General features: G+C 42.9%; 5 long non-coding RNA genes across 5 annotated transcripts; all 5 read left to right on the forward strand.

The window, feature by feature from the left end:
- LOC110432173 lies at positions 259 to 1,620 on the forward strand. The gene is made up of 2 exons (XR_002449581.1): positions 259 to 505; positions 590 to 1,620. It is a non-coding gene; the product is annotated as an uncharacterized LOC110432173 (long non-coding RNA).
- Positions 5,302 to 6,663, forward strand: LOC110432176. The gene is made up of 2 exons (XR_002449582.1): positions 5,302 to 5,548; positions 5,633 to 6,663. It is a non-coding gene; the product is annotated as an uncharacterized LOC110432176 (long non-coding RNA).
- On the forward strand, positions 10,345 to 11,706 carry LOC110432179. Its single transcript, XR_002449592.1, has 2 exons — positions 10,345 to 10,591; positions 10,676 to 11,706. It is a non-coding gene; the product is annotated as an uncharacterized LOC110432179 (long non-coding RNA).
- On the forward strand, positions 15,388 to 16,749 carry LOC110432177. Its single transcript, XR_002449583.1, has 2 exons — positions 15,388 to 15,634; positions 15,719 to 16,749. It is a non-coding gene; the product is annotated as an uncharacterized LOC110432177 (long non-coding RNA).
- LOC110432191 lies at positions 20,431 to 21,694 on the forward strand. The gene is made up of 2 exons (XR_002449603.1): positions 20,431 to 20,677; positions 20,762 to 21,694. It is a non-coding gene; the product is annotated as an uncharacterized LOC110432191 (long non-coding RNA).

Here is a 23,866-nt window from a genome sequence, read left to right on the forward strand (position 1 = left end):
CATTAACCATGCAGCACACCCCTCTTCATTCCCCTCTTGATAACTCCAATTTATCTCACTTCAATTGCATGCACCCATGCAACAAGTGGCAGCTATATTTTTCTTCTTTTCTCTTCACCACGCAAGCACCAGGAAGGAGTCCCCTCATTTCTTTCTTCTTCCACCAGATGGCACCTCCTCCTCTCCTCTCTCCCTCACGCAAGCACCAGAGAAGCAGTCCTCATCCTCTTCCTTTCCACCTCCATGGGCGCCCCCTTCTCTTCCCTACCTTTCTCTCCTTCTCCATCAAAATAGAGTGCATCGGTGATTAGAACTGAATTCATCCTCTTGTTTTCCTTCCCAAGAACACAGCAAGGATTTGGGAGAGATCATTGCTGTTGTTCCTTTCCTGTAACAGGAGTGATGATCATCCTGCTGCGATAGAAGCCACTCCGATCAGCAGCAATGCGAGTCGATTGTCCTGCCATATCATGTCGTCATCGCCACCGTTCTTGTACAGCATGTGGTGAGGTCGCCCCTCCCTCTTCCATCTCTGATCTTGCTGCACCTCCCTCGCTCATCCATCTCCTTGATCACTGGTTTGGTGCAGATCATCTCGAAGGTCGAATTATCTATGTCGTCTCTATGAACGTGCTGCTAGCATCGATCCCAGTGGCCACGTTGACGCTGCCGCTGGCTCTCAACAAACAGCAAGGTCGACCCTCTCTCTCTATGTGTGATTCATATCAGCCCTGTCTTGATCTTCTCTCATCACAGAACTTTGAGGATGCACTCATGATCATCTCCGGCGCCAAGATGTAGCTGTAGTACCCCTGCTGTTACACATAAGCAGCAGCCCTGCATCTACCTTTCATTGTCACTGCCACTGATAGTTTCCTCCTTGCCACCACGAAAGTCCAATGTGAGGAATCAACATCCTTTGTATCTTTTATGTTGATCCCAATTGCAATACACGCACCCTAGTTCATATTTGATAGAATTCCGGCAAAGTATCACTGCAATTGTGTTGCTGTCCATTTTGGACAGCAGTGCTGCTGCCGGTTACCGTTCACATTCCCAGTGATCCATGCCTCTAGTCATCAAACCTTTTGATCATGATATAGATCTTGATGTTTTACACACCTCTACAAATCAGTTTGGTCATAGGAGCCATGGTGCCGGAGTTATTGATATCGTTGTGCTTGCTGCTCCTGCATCTATGCAGCAGCACCCTTGCCGATTGGCATGCATATTCTGGACAATCCACAAATCCATTTGACAATCCCTTGGATCCACAAATGTATCACATATTTGCCCACGTCTCTGTAAATTTTCATGCCCATAGAATCTAAGATGAAAGGGATATTCACTTCTTCTTATGCTCACTGTCCCTGCTGCCCTGCAGCAGCATTCCTGCCGGTTGGCATGCATGTTCCCATTATTCCCTCGCTCCACTGACCATGTTGTTCGACCACAGTGTGTTTTATATCCTTGCACACACACCTAAGAAATTTCATGGCAATAGGATTCAAGATAAAAGAGATATCATTTTTCTTGTGCTCGCTGTCTTTGCTGCCCTGCAGCCGCGCTGCAGCCGATTGGCGAGTACGTTCCCGAAAATCCACTACTACGTTTGTCAAATCCTTTTACCCACTTGTGTATCATGAACTCGCATATACCTCTGTGAGTTGGCTTGTCCATAAGTGCCATAATGGCCGAGATATCGAGGCCATGGCAACTGCTACTCCTGCTGTCCAGAAATCAGCCATGTCACCCATCCTATGTTTGCGTTTTCTGGCTAACAGATGGCCAAACCACCATTCCCGTTTACTAGAACATAACTCATACGGTCTGTAGAGACCCCACGACATGGATTGCTAATATGTGCTGATAAGAGTATACCATCAGTGATCATAAAGGTTGTTGTCCGCTGTCGTGCACAACCTACGTGCACCGGTGTCTCGCCATGTTACCCTTTTATGTAGCATTCACACTGCTGCAGCCACTTGTCTAAATATGTTCCAAAGTATCCATTTCACCAATCCAAATGATCATCATCATATCCTACAGTAGTTTGCCAAACCTGCACTATAAGGTTCATCTTCACCTTTCGCCTTGTATCCATCATCTTCTCGTTGTTGGCAAATTCGATCCTAACCAACCACCACCATTGTTTTTAGGTCTTCATGTTCTATGTCAAGAAATAAATATTCTTGTTAGTATCTCACCATACCATCTCACTATTGTGTAGCCCTTGCCATGTATATGTTCCATCTCATCAGGCTCTCATAGGCATCTCTTGTTACCTAGCTCTTGAATTTTCATATGCTTACTTCATCCTTCACAATGTCTATTCTATTCCTATCATTTACCAAACCTTCCAACTTCTACCTTTGAACTTTCATTGTCTTTTAAACCATAGTTCTGTTTAGTTGTTTATGCGCTCAAATGCTCATAGTTGCTTGCCTTGTGTGTTTAAAATCTTAAAGTCTTATTTTGTAATGCTTGGTGTATTGTTTTTAGGTTCTCTTGTGATGCTTGTATTGATTGTTTGCTGATGTTAGAAGTGGAGCTACATGAGGAGTATATCTTTGAGAAGTGGAACCATCGGCAAGTGTTTTGGAAGGCAAGTGTAACATGAGTTCCTTTGTTACCTAATAACTACTTAATCACCTCTTCATGTGCATGTGTCTAATATGATAAACCCCTAAGGACTTTACCTAGAACTATTGTATCTTGTATCCTTGTTTACCCTAGGGTTATGCACATGGGTAGTTTGCTTAGTCTGCAATCACCAAACTGTATAATATTAATATTGATTAATGATTATGGAATCAATATTATAATGATGCTTTCTAGCAATATGGATATCAGGGGGCTAGAGCATTGGGCCTTTTTGGGTGCTCTAGTCTGCCCTCCGTAAGGACTGAATCTTAAAGCGGCAACCCAGGACTTACAGTACAACCATGAGAATCACATGGCTCTGATCTTAATCAAGTATCTAGTACGTCTCTAGCTTGTTAGTGGTTACCGAAAGGCGCAAGAGGGGGGTGCCTCATGGTGTATAGTTTTGCTCCTACCTTGGTGTGTACAGTGCCGCGACCACATGTGCCTCTTGGAGGAGGTCTCTATGCACACTTGCCGCTGAAACCTCGCGGCCACTAACTAGTTAGGGTGTCTAGTGAAAGGTTACGTAGTGATCCCTGCCGACTTACCGTGGAAGTGAGTCAAGAGGTTGGCCCCCTCGGGCAAAGGGCAATCACGACTCATGGGTAAAGATGTACATACTCTGCAGAGTTATAAAAACTGATATATCAGCCGTGCTCTCGGTCACGAGCGGCCTGGATCCTTTTCGAGATAGATGGTTCTATGGATGGTTTGGGTGATCATTAATCTTGATGATAATTATTATACTTATCATCTTGGGAGCTTAAGTATAACCTAGAAACATAGGTCTAATAATAAAATATGACCAACTAAAAATGCTTATTGCAGTCAAACCAAGTCAAGCCTTTTGAGCCTTGCATCCCCTCATGTTATACTTGTTGAGTATGGTGCGCTCACACTTGCTTTACATTCAACAATCAAAAATCCCGGATGGGTACCAGATGGTGATACAAAGGCGGAGTTCCTTGAGATGTTCCAGGAGTACTAGGCGAGTGTACCCCCAGTCAACCGTCCCTGTGGAAAATGGAGACCCAAAGTGAAGAATAGGATCAGTTTCCGCTATGCTTTGTAATAGATGTAAGCCCATGTTGTAACTATGTTTCGATATATAATAAAGCATTGTTCTTGATATTCTCCATATTTGTCGCTATATGTGTCGTGTGGACATCCTGGGCACACATATAGTTAGCGCTTGGTCTTCTTTGGAAAACCAGGTGCGACAGATTGGTATCAGAGCAATGTTGACTGTAGGACGCTTTGCCTAGATAGAAATGGTCGCTTTTACAAAATTATTTTGATGAAAACTTATCTTGTCTTCCTCCACCTTGGTATTTTCTAAAAGAAAAACAAAACTTTTCACCGAAACCCCTCGTTCCTCGAAGATCCTCGATGATGTCTGTCATGATCATGGTTCTACATCGACAAGGAGCATCATTGAAGGTGGAGAGTTGAAGTCCATCTACCTTAAAGCATTTAGGAAGTTTTTATCCCCCATGAGCTTTTACGTTAGCAACGATTCTAAGGTGAGTGATAGTGTGCTATCATAAGGACCCTATCATGTTAGTGTGCTATAGCTAGATTGATTGTTTTGCCATGATGAACTTGTATGATTTGGTTTTTTTAATGAGTGTAGCTACAAGGAATCTCGGGGCGAGATTCCTGTTAAGGGGGGTAGAGTTGTCACACCCCAAAATTCCTACTTTGGGATGTGACTTAGAAAACACTAAAAATAAAGCCAAAGATTTTATAATGTTATAAAATATTCCAACTTTAGTTATGTTGTCTATATTTTTAGGTAGTGGAAAAAATGTGAGTTTCTAAAATTTTTGCAATTTAACTTAGTGGTTTGTTGCACTCATGCCATTGCACAGTGTTTATGCTTGAAAAATGAATTTATTTGTTTTCAAATACGCTAAGGGTTTGATCCCAGTCTCATCTTTCCAAACATCTTGTCCAAATCCATAAATCTATGTTAGATGACCAGTCATCATTTCTTTTGTTCCTCACATAATTCTATCATCATTTTTTAGAGTCATATCAGACATTGTTTCTTATCCATTCTAATTCCATTTTGGGTAAAGCTCATGTCAACATATCTCCATCGCATAACCTTCCCGCGCAGCCCAAATTTCACATCTGTATCACTAAGCGACCAAACCAAATCATTGCTGCACATTCTCTCATCTCATGTTCAAATCCATAATCTTAGCCCAACATGCTTGTTCTCCTTTCACTCACACACAATCTGATGGCGCCTGCCCTCTCTCCCTCATCTAAAATAACAGCAGCCCTCACCCTTAATTCCTTTTATAAGCTCCATTTTTATTCTTCTTTACCACTCCCTAAATGCAAAAATGAAAGCTGATGAAATATCCACTCTCTCCTCTATTTCTCACGCATTAACCATGCAGCACACCCCTCTTCATTCCCCTCTTGATAACTCCAATTTATCTCACTTCAATTGCATGCACCCATGCAACAAGTGGCAGCTATATTTTTCTTCTTTTCTCTTCACCACGCAAGCACCAGGAAGGAGTCCCCTCATTTCTTTCTTCTTCCACCAGATGGCGCCTCCTCCTCTCCTCTCTCCCTCACGCAAGCACCAGAGAAGCAGTCCTCATCCTCTTCCTTTCCACCTCCATGGGCGCCCCCTTCTCTTCCCTACCTTTCTCTCCTTCTCCATCAAAATAGAGTGCATCGGTGATTAGAACTGAATTCATCCTCTTGTTTTCCTTCCCAAGAACACAGCAAGGATTTGGGAGAGATCATTGCTGTTGTTCCTTTCCTGTAACAGGAGTGATGATCATCCTGCTGCGATAGAAGCCACTCCGATCAGCAGCAATGCGAGTCGATTGTCCTGCCATATCATGTCGTCATCGCCACCGTTCTTGTACAGCATGTGGTGAGGTCGCCCCTCCCTCTTCCATCTCTGATCTTGCTGCACCTCCCTCGCTCATCCATCTCCTTGATCACTGGTTTGGTGCAGATCATCTCGAAGGTCGAATTATCTATGTCGTCTCTATGAACGTGCTGCTAGCATCGATCCCAGTGGCCACGTTGACGCTGCCGCTGGCTCTCAACAAACAGCAAGGTCGACCCTCTCTCTCTATGTGTGATTCATATCAGCCCTGTCTTGATCTTCTCTCATCACAGAACTTTGAGGATGCACTCATGATCATCTCCGGCGCCAAGATGTAGCTGTAGTACCCCTGCTGTTACACATAAGCAGCAGCCCTGCATCTACCTTTCATTGTCACTGCCACTGATAGTTTCCTCCTTGCCACCACGAAAGTCCAATGTGAGGAATCAACATCCTTTGTATCTTTTATGTTGATCCCAATTGCAATACACGCACCCTAGTTCATATTTGATAGAATTCCGGCAAAGTATCACTGCAATTGTGTTGCTGTCCATTTTGGACAGCAGTGCTGCTGCCGGTTACCGTTCACATTCCCAGTGATCCATGCCTCTAGTCATCAAACCTTTTGATCATGATATAGATCTTGATGTTTTACACACCTCTACAAATCAGTTTGGTCATAGGAGCCATGGTGCCGGAGTTATTGATATCGTTGTGCTTGCTGCTCCTGCATCTATGCAGCAGCACCCTTGCCGATTGGCATGCATATTCTGGACAATCCACAAATCCATTTGACAATCCCTTGGATCCACAAATGTATCACATATTTGCCCACGTCTCTGTAAATTTTCATGCCCATAGAATCTAAGATGAAAGGGATATTCACTTCTTCTTATGCTCACTGTCCCTGCTGCCCTGCAGCAGCATTCCTGCCGGTTGGCATGCATGTTCCCATTATTCCCTCGCTCCACTGACCATGTTGTTCGACCACAGTGTGTTTTATATCCTTGCACACACACCTAAGAAATTTCATGGCAATAGGATTCAAGATAAAAGAGATATCATTTTTCTTGTGCTCGCTGTCTTTGCTGCCCTGCAGCCGCGCTGCAGCCGATTGGCGAGTACGTTCCCGAAAATCCACTACTACGTTTGTCAAATCCTTTTACCCACTTGTGTATCATGAACTCGCATATACCTCTGTGAGTTGGCTTGTCCATAAGTGCCATAATGGCCGAGATATCGAGGCCATGGCAACTGCTACTCCTGCTGTCCAGAAATCAGCCATGTCACCCATCCTATGTTTGCGTTTTCTGGCTAACAGATGGCCAAACCACCATTCCCGTTTACTAGAACATAACTCATACGGTCTGTAGAGACCCCACGACATGGATTGCTAATATGTGCTGATAAGAGTATACCATCAGTGATCATAAAGGTTGTTGTCCGCTGTCGTGCACAACCTACGTGCACCGGTGTCTCGCCATGTTACCCTTTTATGTAGCATTCACACTGCTGCAGCCACTTGTCTAAATATGTTCCAAAGTATCCATTTCACCAATCCAAATGATCATCATCATATCCTACAGTAGTTTGCCAAACCTGCACTATAAGGTTCATCTTCACCTTTCGCCTTGTATCCATCATCTTCTCGTTGTTGGCAAATTCGATCCTAACCAACCACCACCATTGTTTTTAGGTCTTCATGTTCTATGTCAAGAAATAAATATTCTTGTTAGTATCTCACCATACCATCTCACTATTGTGTAGCCCTTGCCATGTATATGTTCCATCTCATCAGGCTCTCATAGGCATCTCTTGTTACCTAGCTCTTGAATTTTCATATGCTTACTTCATCCTTCACAATGTCTATTCTATTCCTATCATTTACCAAACCTTCCAACTTCTACCTTTGAACTTTCATTGTCTTTTAAACCATAGTTCTGTTTAGTTGTTTATGCGCTCAAATGCTCATAGTTGCTTGCCTTGTGTGTTTAAAATCTTAAAGTCTTATTTTGTAATGCTTGGTGTATTGTTTTTAGGTTCTCTTGTGATGCTTGTATTGATTGTTTGCTGATGTTAGAAGTGGAGCTACATGAGGAGTATATCTTTGAGAAGTGGAACCATCGGCAAGTGTTTTGGAAGGCAAGTGTAACATGAGTTCCTTTGTTACCTAATAACTACTTAATCACCTCTTCATGTGCATGTGTCTAATATGATAAACCCCTAAGGACTTTACCTAGAACTATTGTATCTTGTATCCTTGTTTACCCTAGGGTTATGCACATGGGTAGTTTGCTTAGTCTGCAATCACCAAACTGTATAATATTAATATTGATTAATGATTATGGAATCAATATTATAATGATGCTTTCTAGCAATATGGATATCAGGGGGCTAGAGCATTGGGCCTTTTTGGGTGCTCTAGTCTGCCCTCCGTAAGGACTGAATCTTAAAGCGGCAACCCAGGACTTACAGTACAACCATGAGAATCACATGGCTCTGATCTTAATCAAGTATCTAGTACGTCTCTAGCTTGTTAGTGGTTACCGAAAGGCGCAAGAGGGGGGTGCCTCATGGTGTATAGTTTTGCTCCTACCTTGGTGTGTACAGTGCCGCGACCACATGTGCCTCTTGGAGGAGGTCTCTATGCACACTTGCCGCTGAAACCTCGCGGCCACTAACTAGTTAGGGTGTCTAGTGAAAGGTTACGTAGTGATCCCTGCCGACTTACCGTGGAAGTGAGTCAAGAGGTTGGCCCCCTCGGGCAAAGGGCAATCACGACTCATGGGTAAAGATGTACATACTCTGCAGAGTTATAAAAACTGATATATCAGCCGTGCTCTCGGTCACGAGCGGCCTGGATCCTTTTCGAGATAGATGGTTCTATGGATGGTTTGGGTGATCATTAATCTTGATGATAATTATTATACTTATCATCTTGGGAGCTTAAGTATAACCTAGAAACATAGGTCTAATAATAAAATATGACCAACTAAAAATGCTTATTGCAGTCAAACCAAGTCAAGCCTTTTGAGCCTTGCATCCCCTCATGTTATACTTGTTGAGTATGGTGCGCTCACACTTGCTTTACATTCAACAATCAAAAATCCCGGATGGGTACCAGATGGTGATACAAAGGCGGAGTTCCTTGAGATGTTCCAGGAGTACTAGGCGAGTGTACCCCCAGTCAACCGTCCCTGTGGAAAATGGAGACCCAAAGTGAAGAATAGGATCAGTTTCCGCTATGCTTTGTAATAGATGTAAGCCCATGTTGTAACTATGTTTCGATATATAATAAAGCATTGTTCTTGATATTCTCCATATTTGTCGCTATATGTGTCGTGTGGACATCCTGGGCACACATATAGTTAGCGCTTGGTCTTCTTTGGAAAACCAGGTGCGACAGATTGGTATCAGAGCAATGTTGACTGTAGGACGCTTTGCCTAGATAGAAATGGTCGCTTTTACAAAATTATTTTGATGAAAACTTATCTTGTCTTCCTCCACCTTGGTATTTTCTAAAAGAAAAACAAAACTTTTCACCGAAACCCCTCGTTCCTCGAAGATCCTCGATGATGTCTGTCATGATCATGGTTCTACATCGACAAGGAGCATCATTGAAGGTGGAGAGTTGAAGTCCATCTACCTTAAAGCATTTAGGAAGTTTTTATCCCCCATGAGCTTTTACGTTAGCAACGATTCTAAGGTGAGTGATAGTGTGCTATCATAAGGACCCTATCATGTTAGTGTGCTATAGCTAGATTGATTGTTTTGCCATGATGAACTTGTATGATTTGGTTTTTTTAATGAGTGTAGCTACAAGGAATCTCGGGGCGAGATTCCTGTTAAGGGGGGTAGAGTTGTCACACCCCAAAATTCCTACTTTGGGATGTGACTTAGAAAACACTAAAAATAAAGCCAAAGATTTTATAATGTTATAAAATATTCCAACTTTAGTTATGTTGTCTATATTTTTAGGTAGTGGAAAAAATGTGAGTTTCTAAAATTTTTGCAATTTAACTTAGTGGTTTGTTGCACTCATGCCATTGCACAGTGTTTATGCTTGAAAAATGAATTTATTTGTTTTCAAATACGCTAAGGGTTTGATCCCAGTCTCATCTTTCCAAACATCTTGTCCAAATCCATAAATCTATGTTAGATGACCAGTCATCATTTCTTTTGTTCCTCACATAATTCTATCATCATTTTTTAGAGTCATATCAGACATTGTTTCTTATCCATTCTAATTCCATTTTGGGTAAAGCTCATGTCAACATATCTCCATCGCATAACCTTCCCGCGCAGCCCAAATTTCACATCTGTATCACTAAGCGACCAAACCAAATCATTGCTGCACATTCTCTCATCTCATGTTCAAATCCATAATCTTAGCCCAACATGCTTGTTCTCCTTTCACTCACACACAATCTGATGGCGCCTGCCCTCTCTCCCTCATCTAAAATAACAGCAGCCCTCACCCTTAATTCCTTTTATAAGCTCCATTTTTATTCTTCTTTACCACTCCCTAAATGCAAAAATGAAAGCTGATGAAATATCCACTCTCTCCTCTATTTCTCACGCATTAACCATGCAGCACACCCCTCTTCATTCCCCTCTTGATAACTCCAATTTATCTCACTTCAATTGCATGCACCCATGCAACAAGTGGCAGCTATATTTTTCTTCTTTTCTCTTCACCACGCAAGCACCAGGAAGGAGTCCCCTCATTTCTTTCTTCTTCCACCAGATGGCGCCTCCTCCTCTCCTCTCTCCCTCACGCAAGCACCAGAGAAGCAGTCCTCATCCTCTTCCTTTCCACCTCCATGGGCGCCCCCTTCTCTTCCCTACCTTTCTCTCCTTCTCCATCAAAATAGAGTGCATCGGTGATTAGAACTGAATTCATCCTCTTGTTTTCCTTCCCAAGAACACAGCAAGGATTTGGGAGAGATCATTGCTGTTGTTCCTTTCCTGTAACAGGAGTGATGATCATCCTGCTGCGATAGAAGCCACTCCGATCAGCAGCAATGCGAGTCGATTGTCCTGCCATATCATGTCGTCATCGCCACCGTTCTTGTACAGCATGTGGTGAGGTCGCCCCTCCCTCTTCCATCTCTGATCTTGCTGCACCTCCCTCGCTCATCCATCTCCTTGATCACTGGTTTGGTGCAGATCATCTCGAAGGTCGAATTATCTATGTCGTCTCTATGAACGTGCTGCTAGCATCGATCCCAGTGGCCACGTTGACGCTGCCGCTGGCTCTCAACAAACAGCAAGGTCGACCCTCTCTCTCTATGTGTGATTCATATCAGCCCTGTCTTGATCTTCTCTCATCACAGAACTTTGAGGATGCACTCATGATCATCTCCGGCGCCAAGATGTAGCTGTAGTACCCCTGCTGTTACACATAAGCAGCAGCCCTGCATCTACCTTTCATTGTCACTGCCACTGATAGTTTCCTCCTTGCCACCACGAAAGTCCAATGTGAGGAATCAACATCCTTTGTATCTTTTATGTTGATCCCAATTGCAATACACGCACCCTAGTTCATATTTGATAGAATTCCGGCAAAGTATCACTGCAATTGTGTTGCTGTCCATTTTGGACAGCAGTGCTGCTGCCGGTTACCGTTCACATTCCCAGTGATCCATGCCTCTAGTCATCAAACCTTTTGATCATGATATAGATCTTGATGTTTTACACACCTCTACAAATCAGTTTGGTCATAGGAGCCATGGTGCCGGAGTTATTGATATCGTTGTGCTTGCTGCTCCTGCATCTATGCAGCAGCACCCTTGCCGATTGGCATGCATATTCTGGACAATCCACAAATCCATTTGACAATCCCTTGGATCCACAAATGTATCACATATTTGCCCACGTCTCTGTAAATTTTCATGCCCATAGAATCTAAGATGAAAGGGATATTCACTTCTTCTTATGCTCACTGTCCCTGCTGCCCTGCAGCAGCATTCCTGCCGGTTGGCATGCATGTTCCCATTATTCCCTCGCTCCACTGACCATGTTGTTCGACCACAGTGTGTTTTATATCCTTGCACACACACCTAAGAAATTTCATGGCAATAGGATTCAAGATAAAAGAGATATCATTTTTCTTGTGCTCGCTGTCTTTGCTGCCCTGCAGCCGCGCTGCAGCCGATTGGCGAGTACGTTCCCGAAAATCCACTACTACGTTTGTCAAATCCTTTTACCCACTTGTGTATCATGAACTCGCATATACCTCTGTGAGTTGGCTTGTCCATAAGTGCCATAATGGCCGAGATATCGAGGCCATGGCAACTGCTACTCCTGCTGTCCAGAAATCAGCCATGTCACCCATCCTATGTTTGCGTTTTCTGGCTAACAGATGGCCAAACCACCATTCCCGTTTACTAGAACATAACTCATACGGTCTGTAGAGACCCCACGACATGGATTGCTAATATGTGCTGATAAGAGTATACCATCAGTGATCATAAAGGTTGTTGTCCGCTGTCGTGCACAACCTACGTGCACCGGTGTCTCGCCATGTTACCCTTTTATGTAGCATTCACACTGCTGCAGCCACTTGTCTAAATATGTTCCAAAGTATCCATTTCACCAATCCAAATGATCATCATCATATCCTACAGTAGTTTGCCAAACCTGCACTATAAGGTTCATCTTCACCTTTCGCCTTGTATCCATCATCTTCTCGTTGTTGGCAAATTCGATCCTAACCAACCACCACCATTGTTTTTAGGTCTTCATGTTCTATGTCAAGAAATAAATATTCTTGTTAGTATCTCACCATACCATCTCACTATTGTGTAGCCCTTGCCATGTATATGTTCCATCTCATCAGGCTCTCATAGGCATCTCTTGTTACCTAGCTCTTGAATTTTCATATGCTTACTTCATCCTTCACAATGTCTATTCTATTCCTATCATTTACCAAACCTTCCAACTTCTACCTTTGAACTTTCATTGTCTTTTAAACCACAGTTCTGTTTAGTTGTTTATGCGCTCAAATGCTCATAGTTGCTTGCCTTGTGTGTTTAAAATCTTAAAGTCTTATTTTGTAATGCTTGGTGTATTGTTTTTAGGTTCTCTTGTGATGCTTGTATTGATTGTTTGCTGATGTTAGAAGTGGAGCTACATGAGGAGTATATCTTTGAGAAGTGGAACCATCGGCAAATGTTTTGGAAGGCAAGTGTAACATGAGTTCCTTTGTTACCTAATAACTACTTAATCACCTCTTCATGTGCATGTGTCTAATATGATAAACCCCTAAGGACTTTACCTAGAACTATTGTATCTTGTATCCTTGTTTACCCTAGGGTTATGCACATGGGTAGTTTGCTTAGTCTGCAATCACCAAACTGTATAATATTAATATTGATTAATGATTATGGAATCAATATTATAATGATGCTTTCTAGCAATATGGATATCAGGGGGCTAGAGCATTGGGCCTTTTTGGGTGCTCTAGTCTGCCCTCCGTAAGGACTGAATCTTAAAGCGGCAACCCAGGACTTACAGTACAACCATGAGAATCACATGGCTCTGATCTTAATCAAGTATCTAGTACGTCTCTAGCTTGTTAGTGGTTACCGAAAGGCGCAAGAGGGGGGTGCCTCATGGTGTATAGTTTTGCTCCTACCTTGGTGTGTACAGTGCCGCGACCACATGTGCCTCTTGGAGGAGGTCTCTATGCACACTTGCCGCTGAAACCTCGCGGCCACTAACTAGTTAGGGTGTCTAGTGAAAGGTTACGTAGTGATCCCTGCCGACTTACCGTGGAAGTGAGTCAAGAGGTTGGCCCCCTCGGGCAAAGGGCAATCACGACTCATGGGTAAAGATGTACATACTCTGCAGAGTTATAAAAACTGATATATCAGCCGTGCTCTCGGTCACGAGCGGCCTGGATCCTTTTCGAGATAGATGGTTCTATGGATGGTTTGGGTGATCATTAATCTTGATGATAATTATTATACTTATCATCTTGGGAGCTTAAGTATAACCTAGAAACATAGGTCTAATAATAAAATATGACCAACTAAAAATGCTTATTGCAGTCAAACCAAGTCAAGCCTTTTGAGCCTTGCATCCCCTCATGTTATACTTGTTGAGTATGGTGCGCTCACACTTGCTTTACATTCAACAATCAAAAATCCCGGATGGGTACCAGATGGTGATACAAAGGCGGAGTTCCTTGAGATGTTCCAGGAGTACTAGGCGAGTGTACCCCCAGTCAACCGTCCCTGTGGAAAATGGAGACCCAAAGTGAAGAATAGGATCAGTTTCCGCTATGCTTTGTAATAGATGTAAGCCCATGTTGTAACTATGTTTCGATATATAATAAAGCATTGTTCTTGATATTCTCCATATTTGTCGCTATATGTGTCGTGTGGACATCCTGGGCACACATATAGTTAGCGCTTGGTCTTCTTTGGAAAACCAGGTGCGACAGATTGGTATCAGAGCAATGTTGACTGTAGGACGCTTTGCCTAGATAGAAATGGTCGCTTTTACAAAATTATTTTGATGAAAACTTATCTTGTCTTCCTCCACCTTGGTATTTTCTAAAAGAAAAACAAAACTTTTCACCGAAACCCCTCGTTCCTCGAAGATCCTCGATGATGTCTGTCATGATCATGGTTCTACATCGACAAGGAGCATCATTGAAGGTGGAGAGTTGAAGTCCATCTACCTTAAAGCATTTAGGAAGTTTTTATCCCCCATGAGCTTTTACGTTAGCAACGATTCTAAGGTGAGTGATAGTGTGCTATCATAAGGACCCTATCATGTTAGTGTGCTATAGCTAGATTGATTGTTTTGCCATGATGAACTTGTATGATTTGGTTTTTTTAATGAGTGTAGCTACAAGGAATCTCGGGGCGAGATTCCTGTTAAGGGGGGTAGAGTTGTCACACCCCAAAATTCCTACTTTGGGATGTGACTTAGAAAACACTAAAAATAAAGCCAAAGATTTTATAATGTTATAAAATATTCCAACTTTAGTTATGTTGTCTATATTTTTAGGTAGTGGAAAAAATGTGAGTTTCTAAAATTTTTGCAATTTAACTTAGTGGTTTGTTGCACTCATGCCATTGCACAGTGTTTATGCTTGAAAAATGAATTTATTTGTTTTCAAATACGCTAAGGGTTTGATCCCAGTCTCATCTTTCCAAACATCTTGTCCAAATCCATAAATCTATGTTAGATGACCAGTCATCATTTCTTTTGTTCCTCACATAATTCTATCATCATTTTTTAGAGTCATATCAGACATTGTTTCTTATCCATTCTAATTCCATTTTGGGTAAAGCTCATGTCAACATATCTCCATCGCATAACCTTCCCGCGCAGCCCAAATTTCACATCTGTATCACTAAGCGACCAAACCAAATCATTGCTGCACATTCTCTCATCTCATGTTCAAATCCATAATCTTAGCCCAACATGCTTGTTCTCCTTTCACTCACACACAATCTGATGGCGCCTGCCCTCTCTCCCTCATCTAAAATAACAGCAGCCCTCACCCTTAATTCCTTTTATAAGCTCCATTTTTATTCTTCTTTACCACTCCCTAAATGCAAAAATGAAAGCTGATGAAATATCCACTCTCTCCTCTATTTCTCACGCATTAACCATGCAGCACACCCCTCTTCATTCCCCTCTTGATAACTCCAATTTATCTCACTTCAATTGCATGCACCCATGCAACAAGTGGCAGCTATATTTTTCTTCTTTTCTCTTCACCACGCAAGCACCAGGAAGGAGTCCCCTCATTTCTTTCTTCTTCCACCAGATGGCGCCTCCTCCTCTCCTCTCTCCCTCACGCAAGCACCAGAGAAGCAGTCCTCATCCTCTTCCTTTCCACCTCCATGGGCGCCCCCTTCTCTTCCCTACCTTTCTCTCCTTCTCCATCAAAATAGAGTGCATCGGTGATTAGAACTGAATTCATCCTCTTGTTTTCCTTCCCAAGAACACAGCAAGGATTTGGGAGAGATCATTGCTGTTGTTCCTTTCCTGTAACAGGAGTGATGATCATCCTGCTGCGATAGAAGCCACTCCGATCAGCAGCAATGCGAGTCGATTGTCCTGCCATATCATGTCGTCATCGCCACCGTTCTTGTACAGCATGTGGTGAGGTCGCCCCTCCCTCTTCCATCTCTGATCTTGCTGCACCTCCCTCGCTCATCCATCTCCTTGATCACTGGTTTGGTGCAGATCATCTCGAAGGTCGAATTATCTATGTCGTCTCTATGAACGTGCTGCTAGCATCGATCCCAGTGGCCACGTTGACGCTGCCGCTGGCTCTCAACAAACAGCAAGGTCGACCCTCTCTCTCTATGTGTGATTCATATCAGCCCTGTCTTGATCTTCTCTCATCACAGAACTTTGAGGATGCACTCATGATCATCTCCGGCGCCAAGATGTAGCTGTAGTACCCCTGCTGTTACACATAAGCAGCAGCCCTGCATCTACCTTTCATTGTCACTGCCACTGATAGTTTCCTCCTTGCCACCACGAAAGTCCAATGTGAGCAATCAACATCCTTTGTATCTTTTATGTTGATCCCAATTGCAATACACGCACCCTAGTTCATATTTGATAGAATTCCGGCCAAGTATCACTGCAATTGTGTTGCTGTCCATTTTGGACAGCAGTGCTGCTGCCGGTTACCGTTCACATTCCCAGTGATCCATGCCTCTAGTCATCAAACCTTTTGATCATGATATAGATCTTGATGTTTTACACACCTCTACAAATCAGTTTGGTCATAGGAGCCATGGTGCCGGAGTTATTGATATCGTTGTGCTTGCTGCTCCTGCATCTATGCAGCAGCACCCTTGCCGATTGGCATGCATATTCTGGACAATCCACAAATCCATTTGACAATCCCTTGGATCCACAAATGTATCACATATTTGCCCACGTCTCTGTAAATTTTCATGCCCATAGAATCTAAGATGAAAGGGATATTCACTTCTTCTTATGCTCACTGTCCCTGCTGCCCTGCAGCAGCATTCCTGCCGGTTGGCATGCATGTTCCCATTATTCCCTCGCTCCACTGACCATGTTGTTCGACCACAGTGTGTTTTATATCCTTGCACACACACCTAAGAAATTTCATGGCAATAGGATTCAAGATAAAAGAGATATCATTTTTCTTGTGCTCGCTGTCTTTGCTGCCCTGCAGCCGCGCTGCAGCCGATTGGCGAGTACGTTCCCGAAAATCCACTACTACGTTTGTCAAATCCTTTTACCCACTTGTGTATCATGAACTCGCATATACCTCTGTGAGTTGGCTTGTCCATAAGTGCCATAATGGCCGAGATATCGAGGCCATGGCAACTGCTACTCCTGCTGTCCAGAAATCAGCCATGTCACCCATCCTATGTTTGCGTTTTCTGGCTAACAGATGGCCAAACCACCATTCCCGTTTACTAGAACATAACTCATACGGTCTGTAGAGACCCCACGACATGGATTGCTAATATGTGCTGATAAGAGTATACCATCAGTGATCATAAAGGTTGTTGTCCGCTGTCGTGCACAACCTACGTGCACCGGTGTCTCGCCATGTTACCCTTTTATGTAGCATTCACACTGCTGCAGCCACTTGTCTAAATATGTTCCAAAGTATCCATTTCACCAATCCAAATGATCATCATCATATCCTACAGTAGTTTGCCAAACCTGCACTATAAGGTTCATCTTCACCTTTCGCCTTGTATCCATCATCTTCTCGTTGTTGGCAAATTCGATCCTAACCAACCACCACCATTGTTTTTAGGTCTTCATGTTCTATGTCAAGAAATAAATATTCTTGTTAGTATCTCACCATACCATCTCACTATTGTGTAGCCCTTGCCATGTATATGTTCCATCTCATCAGGCTCTCATAGGCATCTCTTGTTACCTAGCTCTTGAATTTTCATATGCTTACTTCATCCTTCACAATGTCTATTCTATTCCTATCATTTACCAAACCTTCCAACTTCTACCTTTGAACTTTCATTGTCTTTTAAACCACAGTTCTGTTTAGTTGTTTATGCGCTCAAATGCTCATAGTTGCTTGCCTTGTGTGTTTAAAATCTTAAAGTCTTATTTTGTAATGCTTGGTGTATTGTTTTTAGGTTCTCTTGTGATGCTTGTATTGATTGTTTGCTGATGTTAGAAGTGGAGCTACATGAGGAGTATATCTTTGAGAAGTGGAACCATCGGCAAATGTTTTGGAAGGCAAGTGTAACATGAGTTCCTTTGTTACCTAATAACTACTTAATCACCTCTTCATGTGCATGTGTCTAATATGATAAACCCCTAAGGACTTTACCTAGAACTATTGTATCTTGTATCCTTGTTTACCCTAGGGTTATGCACATGGGTAGTTTGCTTAGTCTGCAATCACCAAACTGTATAATATTAATATTGATTAATGATTATGGAATCAATATTATAATGATGCTTTCTAGCAATATGGATATCAGGGGGCTAGAGCATTGGGCCTTTTTGGGTGCTCTAGTCTGCCCTCCGTAAGGACTGAATCTTAAAGCGGCAACCCAGGACTTACAGTACAACCATGAGAATCACATGGCTCTGATCTTAATCAAGTATCTAGTACGTCTCTAGCTTGTTAGTGGTTACCGAAAGGCGCAAGAGGGGGGTGCCTCATGGTGTATAGTTTTGCTCCTACCTTGGTGTGTACAGTGCCGCGACCACATGTGCCTCTTGGAGGAGGTCTCTATGCACACTTGCCGCTGAAACCTCGCGGCCACTAACTAGTTAGGGTGTCTAGTGAAAGGTTACGTAGTGATCCCTGCCGACTTACCGTGGAAGTGAGTCAAGAGGTTGGCCCCCTCGGGCAAAGGGCAATCACGACTCATGGGTAAAGATGTACATACTCTGCAGAGTTATAAAAACTGATATATCAGCCGTGCTCTCGGTCACGAGCGGCCTGGATCCTTTTCGAGATAGATGGTTCTATGGATGGTTTGGGTGATCATTAATCTTGATGATAATTATTATACTTATCATCTTGGGAGCTTAAGTATAACCTAGAAACATAGGTCTAATAATAAAATATGACCAACTAAAAATGCTTATTGCAGTCAAACCAAGTCAAGCCTTTTGAGCCTTGCATCCCCTCATGTTATACTTGTTGAGTATGGTGCGCTCACACTTGCTTTACATTCAACAATCAAAAATCCCGGATGGGTACCAGATGGTGATACAAAGGCGGAGTTCCTTGAGATGTTCCAGGAGTACTAGGCGAGTGTACCCCCAGTCAACCGTCCCTGTGGAAAATGGAGACCCAAAGTGAAGAATAGGATCAGTTTCCGCTATGCTTTGTAATAGATGTAAGCCCATGTTGTAACTATGTTTCGATATATAATAAAGCATTGTTCTTGATATTCTCCATATTTGTCGCTATATGTGTCGTGTGGACATCCTGGGCACACATATAGTTAGCGCTTGGTCTTCTTTGGAAAACCAGGTGCGACAGATTGGTATCAGAGCAATGTTGACTGTAGGACGCTTTGCCTAGATAGAAATGGTCGCTTTTACAAAATTATTTTGATGAAAACTTATCTTGTCTTCCTCCACCTTGGTATTTTCTAAAAGAAAAACAAAACTTTTCACCGAAACCCCTCGTTCCTCGAAGATCCTCGATGATGTCTGTCATGATCATGGTTCTACATCGACAAGGAGCATCATTGAAGGTGGAGAGTTGAAGTCCATCTACCTTAAAGCATTTAGGAAGTTTTTATCCCCCATGAGCTTTTACGTTAGCAACGATTCTAAGGTGAGTGATAGTGTGCTATCATAAGGACCCTATCATGTTAGTGTGCTATAGCTAGATTGATTGTTTTGCCATGATGAACTTGTATGATTTGGTTTTTTTAATGAGTGTAGCTACAAGGAATCTCGGGGCGAGATTCCTGTTAAGGGGGGTAGAGTTGTCACACCCCAAAATTCCTACTTTGGGATGTGACTTAGAAAACACTAAAAATAAAGCCAAAGATTTTATAATGTTATAAAATATTCCAACTTTAGTTATGTTGTCTATATTTTTAGGTAGTGGAAAAAATGTGAGTTTCTAAAATTTTTGCAATTTAACTTAGTGGTTTGTTGCACTCATGCCATTGCACAGTGTTTATGCTTGAAAAATGAATTTATTTGTTTTCAAATACGCTAAGGGTTTGATCCCAGTCTCATCTTTCCAAACATCTTGTCCAAATCCATAAATCTATGTTAGATGACCAGTCATCATTTCTTTTGTTCCTCACATAATTCTATCATCATTTTTTAGAGTCATATCAGACATTGTTTCTTATCCATTCTAATTCCATTTTGGGTAAAGCTCATGTCAACATATCTCCATCGCATAACCTTCCCGCGCAGCCCAAATTTCACATCTGTATCACTAAGCGACCAAACCAAATCATTGCTGCACATTCTCTCATCTCATGTTCAAATCCATAATCTTAGCCCAACATGCTTGTTCTCCTTTCACTCACACACAATCTGATGGCGCCTGCCCTCTCTCCCTCATCTAAAATAACAGCAGCCCTCACCCTTAATTCCTTTTATAAGCTCCATTTTTATTCTTCTTTACCACTCCCTAAATGCAAAAATGAAAGCTGATGAAATATCCACTCTCTCCTCTATTTCTCACGCATTAACCATGCAGCACACCCCTCTTCATTCCCCTCTTGATAACTCCAATTTATCTCACTTCAATTGCATGCACCCATGCAACAAGTGGCAGCTATATTTTTCTTCTTTTCTCTTCACCACGCAAGCACCAGGAAGGAGTCCCCTCATTTCTTTCTTCTTCCACCAGATGGCGCCTCCTCCTCTCCTCTCTCCCTCACGCAAGCACCAGAGAAGCAGTCCTCATCCTCTTCCTTTCCACCTCCATGGGCGCCCCCTTCTCTTCCCTACCTTTCTCTCCTTCTCCATCAAAATAGAGTGCATCGGTGATTAGAACTGAATTCATCCTCTTGTTTTCCTTCCCAAGAACACAGCAAGGATTTGGGAGAGATCATTGCTGTTGTTCCTTTCCTGTAACAGGAGTGATGATCATCCTGCTGCGATAGAAGCCACTCCGATCAGCAGCAATGCGAGTCGATTGTCCTGCCATATCATGTCGTCATCGCCACCGTTCTTGTACAGCATGTGGTGAGGTCGCCCCTCCCTCTTCCATCTCTGATCTTGCTGCACCTCCCTCGCTCATCCATCTCCTTGATCACTGGTTTGGTGCAGATCATCTCGAAGGTCGAATTATCTATGTCGTCTCTATGAACGTGCTGCTAGCATCGATCCCAGTGGCCACGTTGACGCTGCCGCTGGCTCTCAACAAACAGCAAGGTCGACCCTCTCTCTCTATGTGTGATTCATATCAGCCCTGTCTTGATCTTCTCTCATCACAGAACTTTGAGGATGCACTCATGATCATCTCCGGCGCCAAGATGTAGCTGTAGTACCCCTGCTGTTACACATAAGCAGCAGCCCTGCATCTACCTTTCATTGTCACTGCCACTGATAGTTTCCTCCTTGCCACCACGAAAGTCCAATGTGAGCAATCAACATCCTTTGTATCTTTTATGTTGATCCCAATTGCAATACACGCACCCTAGTTCATATTTGATAGAATTCCGGCCAAGTATCACTGCAATTGTGTTGCTGTCCATTTTGGACAGCAGTGCTGCTGCCGGTTACCGTTCACATTCCCAGTGATCCATGCCTCTAGTCATCAAACCTTTTGATCATGATATAGATCTTGATGTTTTACACACCTCTACAAATCAGTTTGGTCATAGGAGCCATGGTGCCGGAGTTATTGATATCGTTGTGCTTGCTGCTCCTGCATCTATGCAGCAGCACCCTTGCCGATTGGCATGCATATTCTGGACAATCCACAAATCCATTTGACAATCCCTTGGATCCACAAATGTATCACATATTTGCCCACGTCTCTGTAAATTTTCATGCCCATAGAATCTAAGATGAAAGGGATATTCACTTCTTCTTATGCTCACTGTCCCTGCTGCCCTGCAGCAGCATTCCTGCCGGTTGGCATGCATGTTCCCATTATTCCCTCGCTCCACTGACCATGTTGTTCGACCACAGTGTGTTTTATATCCTTGCACACACACCTAAGAAATTTCATGGCAATAGGATTCAAGATAAAAGAGATATCATTTTTCTTGTGCTCGCTGTCTTTGCTGCCCTGCAGCCACGCTGCAGCCGATTGGCGAGTACGTTCCCGAAAATCCACTACTACGTTTGTCAAATCCTTTTACCCACTTGTGTATCATGAACTCGCATATACCTCTGTGAGTTGGCTTGTCCATAAGTGCCATAATGGCCGAGATATCGAGGCCATGGCAACTGCTACTCCTGCTGTCCAGAAATCAGCCATGTCACCCATCCTATGTTTGCGTTTTCTGGCTAACAGATGGCCAAACCACCATTCCCGTTTACTAGAACATAACTCATACGGTCTGTAGAGACCCCACGACATGGATTGCTAATATGTGCTGATAAGAGTATACCATCAGTGATCATAAAGGTTGTTGTCCGCTGTCGTGCACAACCTACGTGCACCGGTGTCTCGCCATGTTACCCTTTTATGTAGCATTCACACTGCTGCAGCCACTTGTCTAAATATGTTCCAAAGTATCCATTTCACCAATCCAAATGATCATCATCATATCCTACAGTAGTTTGCCAAACCTGCACTATAAGGTTCATCTTCACCTTTCGCCTTGTATCCATCATCTTCTCGTTGTTGGCAAATTCGATCCTAACCAACCACCACCATTGTTTTTAGGTCTTCATGTTCTATGTCAAGAAATAAATATTCTTGTTAGTATCTCACCATACCATCTCACTATTGTGTAGCCCTTGCCATGTATATGTTCCATCTCATCAGGCTCTCATAGGCATCTCTTGTTACCTAGCTCTTGAATTTTCATATGCTTACTTCATCCTTCACAATGTCTATTCTATTCCTATCATTTACCAAACCTTCCAACTTCTACCTTTGAACTTTCATTGTCTTTTAAACCACAGTTCTGTTTAGTTGTTTATGCGCTCAAATGCTCATAGTTGCTTGCCTTGTGTGTTTAAAATCTTAAAGTCTTATTTTGTAATGCTTGGTGTATTGTTTTTAGGTTCTCTTGTGATGCTTGTATTGATTGTTTGCTGATGTTAGAAGTGGAGCTACATGAGGAGTATATCTTTGAGAAGTGGAACCATCGGCAAATGTTTTGGAAGGCAAGTGTAACATGAGTTCCTTTGTTACCTAATAACTACTTAATCACCTCTTCATGTGCATGTGTCTAATATGATAAACCCCTAAGGACTTTACCTAGAACTATTGTATCTTGTATCCTTGTTTACCCTAGGGTTATGCACATGGGTAGTTTGCTTAGTCTGCAATCACCAAACTGTATAATATTAATATTGATTAATGATTATGGAATCAATATTATAATGATGCTTTCTAGCAATATGGATATCAGGGGGCTAGAGCATTGGGCCTTTTTGGGTGCTCTAGTCTGCCCTCCGTAAGGACTGAATCTTAAAGCGGCAACCCAGGACTTACAGTACAACCATGAGAATCACATGGCTCTGATCTTAATCAAGTATCTAGTACGTCTCTAGCTTGTTAGTGGTTACCGAAAGGCGCAAGAGGGGGGTGCCTCATGGTGTATAGTTTTGCTCCTACCTTGGTGTGTACAGTGCCGCGACCACATGTGCCTCTTGGAGGAGGTCTCTATGCACACTTGCCGCTGAAACCTCGCGGCCACTAACTAGTTAGGGTGTCTAGTGAAAGGTTACGTAGTGATCCCTGCCGACTTACCGTGGAAGTGAGTCAAGAGGTTGGCCCCCTCGGGCAAAGGGCAATCACGACTCATGGGTAAAGATGTACATACTCTGCAGAGTTATAAAAACTGATATATCAGCCGTGCTCTCGGTCACGAGCGGCCTGGATCCTTTTCGAGATAGATGGTTCTATGGATGGTTTGGGTGATCATTAATCTTGATGATAATTATTATACTTATCATCTTGGGAGCTTAAGTATAACCTAGAAACATAGGTCTAATAATAAAATATGACCAACTAAAAATGCTTATTGCAGTCAAACCAAGTCAAGCCTTTTGAGCCTTGCATCCCCTCATGTTATACTTGTTGAGTATGGTGCGGTCACACTTGCTTTACATTCAACAATCAAAAATCCCGAATGGGTACCAGATGGTGATACAAAGGCGGAGTTCCTTGAGATGTTCCAGGAGTACTAGGCGAGTGTACCCCCAGTCAACCGTCCCTGTGGAAAATGGAGACCCAAAGTGAAGAATAGG

Source organism: Sorghum bicolor, chromosome 2 (assembly GCF_000003195.3).
Source record: "Sorghum bicolor cultivar BTx623 chromosome 2, Sorghum_bicolor_NCBIv3, whole genome shotgun sequence".
In the NCBI taxonomy this organism is placed as follows: Eukaryota; Viridiplantae; Streptophyta; class Magnoliopsida; order Poales; family Poaceae; genus Sorghum; species Sorghum bicolor.